Raw genomic sequence first — 4,890 nt, forward strand, 5'->3', positions numbered from 1 at the left:
TACTACTACTACTACTACTACTACTACTATTATTATTATTATTATTATTATTATTATTATTACTATTGTTGTTGTTGTTATTGTTGTTTTATAATTGTTGTTTATAATTTGTACAATTAACCTCCCTGTGGTTCGACCCCGGTCTTGCCGGGTTATTTATTACTTCGACACTCCTGCACTTGGGAGAAGACATCAATCTTTTAGTCGTGTCAAGTTTTTGGCGCCGTTGCCGGGGAGGTAAGTTCTTGTATAAATTATAGTATTTATTTTATTTTCTCTTTTCACTTTTCTTGTATATAACTTTGTTTCTTTTCTTTTGTTTCTTTTTATTTTGTTTTCTTCCTCCTTCTTTTGCTTTCTTGTTCTTCTTTTTATTTTATTCCTACACGTGCATGAGAGTGTGGTCACGTACATCAAGTGGTAGACTTTGTAGGGTATCCTCATCATTTTCAGAAAATATGGCCGAAGAAGATAATCAATCACTTCATAATGAGAATAATGAGAATAACCGTGCTAGAACACTTAGAGACCACATGAATCCCACAAGAACAAGTGCACCATCATGCATAGTTTTTCCTCCTGATGCATCTCATTTTAATTTTAAACCAGGTATTATTCAACTTTTACCTTCTTTTCATGGTTTGGAATTGGAAAATCCATACTTGCATTTAAGGGAATTTGAGGAGGTCTGCAACACATATAATAATTTAAATTGTAGCATGAACACCATTAGATTAAAGCTTTTTCCTTTTTCATTAAAAGATAAAGCTAAAACATGGCTACAAAATTTAAGACCAGGATCCATTCGTGCTTGGGATGAAATGCAACAACAGTTTTTAAAGAAGTTTTTTCCATCTCATAGAACAAACTCTTTCAAGAGACAAATCACCACTTTCACTCAAAAACCAGGAGAAACATTTTACCAATGTTGGGATAGGTATCGAGACTTGCTTAGTACTTGCCCTCATCATGGTTTTGAAACATGGAGATTGGTTTCACATTTCTATGAAGGGTTAACACCTAAAGATAGGCAAATGGTTGAATTGATGTGCAATGGAACTTTTGAAGATAAAGACCCTGATGAAGCAATGGAGTACTTAGACTTGTTAGCTGAAAATGCTCAAAATTGGGACACCGCGGGTACTTGTGAGGCACCGAGTAAAACTCAACCTCATACATCTAGTGGAGGTATGTACAACCTTAGGGAAGATCATGACCTTCAAGCCAAGTTTGCATCTTTAGCTAGAAAAGTCGAGGCACTAGAATTGAAAAAGAGTGGTCAATTAAAATCTGTTGAAAACATTGTGTGTCAAATCTGTGAAACAAATGAACACTCAACCAACGATTGTCCAACCTTGCCTTCTTTTAAAGAATGTCTCCATGAACAAGCCCATGCTTTAAACAGTTTTCAAAGGGCCAACCACAACCCATACTCCCAAACATACAACCCTGGTTGGAGGAATCACCCAAATTTCAGTTGGAAGAGTGACAATGCACAAACTTCACAACCACCGTTTCAAGCACACCATAATTTCCAAAATTCTCATGGATATGCACCTCCTTATGCTCCACCTCCTAGAAGAAATCTTGAGGAAACATTGCATGCATTCATTGAAAAGCAAGAGACAATCAATACTCAACTTGCTCAAAACATGACAGATTTTAAAGATACTCTTGCTAAATTAACATCTGCTCTTAGTTTCCAAGAGAAAGGTAAGTTTCCATCTCAAACACAACAAAATCCCAAAGGGCAATACAATGCAAATGCAAGTAGTTCCGGAAGCCAACACATGGATCAAGTCAAATCAGTCACTACTCTGCGCAGTGGTAAGGTTATTGAAAAACCCTCTCTTGAACCTTATGAGAAAGATGATGAGTCAATCTCTGAGGGTAAGGAAGGGGATGAATCTGAAAATTGCAAAGAAACGACTGATTCACCGCCAGCACTTCCATTTCCTCAAGCCATGACCAAACAAAGGAAAGTCAATCACAATTCTGAAATTTATGAAATTTTCAAACAGGTAAGGATCAATATACCTTTGCTGGATGCTATTAAACAGGTTCCTTCCTATGCTAAATTTTTGAAAGATCTATACACTGTGAAGAGGAAACTGAATGTGAAAAAGAAAGCCTTTTTAGCTGAACAAGTAAGTGTCATTCTTCAAAACAATAATGCTTTAAAATATAAAGACCCTGGTTGTCCTATAATTTCTTACTTTATTGGAGAACATAAAATTGAAAGAGCCCTACTTGATCTTGGTGCTAGTGTGAATTTACTTCCATATTCAGTTTTTCAGAGTCTCAATCTAGGTGAGTTAAAACCAACTTCTATAACTCTTTTACTTGCCGATAGATCTGTAAAAGTGCCTAGAGGAATAGTCGAAGATGTGTTAGTACAAGTTGATAAATTCATTTATCTTGTGGATTTTGTTGTCTTGGACACACAACCTGTTGAAGCATGTAATTCATTTCCTATTATTTTTGGACGTCCATTTCTTGCAACTTCTAACGCATTGATTAATTGTAGGAATGGACTGATGAAGCTATCATTTGAAAACATGACATTGAAGATGAATATTTTGAACATTTGCAAGTAACCTAGAGATGATAATGATTTACAAGAAGTAGATCATATTGAAAAATTAGTTTATGATCAACTTGAATCTACTTTAAGTAAAAATAAGTTGGATGAATCTGAAGATTTGCAAATAATTTATTCTAACGAAGAAATCACGGATTAAAAATGCACTGAAAATGTTGATACGGATCTTTTATCAAAAGTGACAACAAATTCGACATCTAACATCACACCAATCGATGATTACTTTCCTAACAAATCCTTATTTTCTCTTAGTCCAATGCCTTGGTATGATAAAAATATCAATTTTCTTGCTTTAGGAGATTTGCCAGCTGATTGGAGTACCCAACATAAAGAAAAGTTTTTGAACAAAGTGAAGAACTTTTATTGGGATGACCCTAACTTATTCAAATATTGTCCTGATCAAATATTTCAAAGATTCATTCCCGACAATGAGGTAAGTAGTGTCATTAAACTTTGTCATTCTGAAGCATGTGGAAGTTATTTCTCGTCAAAAAAGACAATTGCAAAAATCTTGCAAAATGGATTTTATTGGCCCACCATGTTCAAGGACACGCATGCATTCTGCAAAACTTGTGAAAATTGTCAAAAAATTGACACTGGTCAAAAAGTTTTGTTTTATGATTCTCAACTCTATGCATTCCCTAAAGAGCTAAGATTAAGATGGACCAATCCTTATGGGGCCTGTGATATTGAGAATTCAATGAATGACAATGATTTTAAGGAAAATGGACATCGTTTGAAAGCTTACTTTGATAATTTTCCTAGTGAAAATGAATCAGCTGGTTTGAATGATCTTGTAGATAAAGGTTGATTATTTTGTTTTTCTCACATTTTCTTTTTTGTGTTTCTTTTTGAGTGATTTTTGCTAGTTTCTCTCACCCCGGTCAAATGGCGGATAACGGTACTCCGTGACTTAAGTCGGTTCTTTCAGTTTCCCACAATAACTGATATTTGTGTATATATTTGTGCAATTCTTTGAATCTCTCTTCCAATTCTCATTTGAAAATGGACACTAATCTTGAAAAATTGAAAAAGTATTTTCCCGCTCTGCCTCAGAATGCGATTACAAAAATTTACCGTGCTAGATGTGCAAGATTGAGATTATTAATGAATCATGGAATTCCTGAAGATATTCGTTGGTTGATTGAAGCAAAGGTCCGATTATCAGGTGAGTCCTCTAACTTCATTTCACACATGCCTGGAACAGGTAAAAGCACTTTTGCAAAGAAGCGTCGTGCAAAACGACTGGATGTCTGTCATCGATGTGCTAGATGGACTTGTAATACACAATGTCGTTCTTTAGGAATGGTATCTATAAACCGTGAAGATAAAATACAATTCATTAAGGATGGCCTGAGTAAGGAGTCTTTAGATAATCTTCTATTGACTCTTGAGACGCATCCTAGTGGAGATGTGCATCGTGCAATTCATGATTTATGGCCACTATTTCATAAAGAACATGATAGACTTAGTCTTGGGAATCTGACTAAAAAAGACCCTGTTTGCCAGTTTTTAAGAAAACTGGATGGGAAGCCTATCCCCGACCCATAGAGGGCGTTTAAGCCGTTCTTGGACGTAAAACCAAGGGAAGATGTGAGCCACAATCACAACTACCTGTACATACACATGCTTGGTTTTATTATTGTGTTTTGTTGTTTCTTATATTTGTTTCAGTGTGTTTCAGGTTTGTCAGTGTTCGTTATTTCAGGTGATATCTTCTATACTCTATCTTTCTACCTTAGAACATTGAGGACAATGTCTCGTTTTGGTTGGGGGGAGAGGGTAGTAGTTGATAAAAAAAAAATTGTTTTTCATTTCATAAAGCATGTGCATAATTGTTGTTACTAGGATGGCAGAGTAAAGGAGTTCTTTTGTTAAAGTGACTCTTGAGACGCATCTTAGTAACCATTCTTAACAAGGTCTATTATAATACTTCCTGAAATATTCAGGTTTACAAACTCTCGTATTGTTACCACTTAATTCTGCTCATATACTTATTTAACATGTATTTTTAAACCTTAATTTACACACACACACTTTAACATATGATTGTGGGTTGCATATTGGATTATTACATTATTTATGTTCTTTTGTTAAAGGTAACAACTAAGGGAAAGGGATTGTATATAATTAAAAAGAAAAAAAAAAAAAAAAAAAAAAAAAAAAAAAAAAAAAAAAAAAAAAAAAAAAAAAAAAACTATACTGATGAATGAATGCAATGTTTAACCATACTGATGCTTTCATTGCTTTACCAGGTGATCTAGGCACATTGGAAGAGATCTTTCATA

This window comes from Populus euphratica, unplaced genomic scaffold (genome assembly GCF_000495115.2).
Source record: "Populus euphratica unplaced genomic scaffold, PopEup_1.0 scaffold1466.1, whole genome shotgun sequence".
NCBI classification, from domain to species: Eukaryota; Viridiplantae; Streptophyta; class Magnoliopsida; order Malpighiales; family Salicaceae; genus Populus; species Populus euphratica.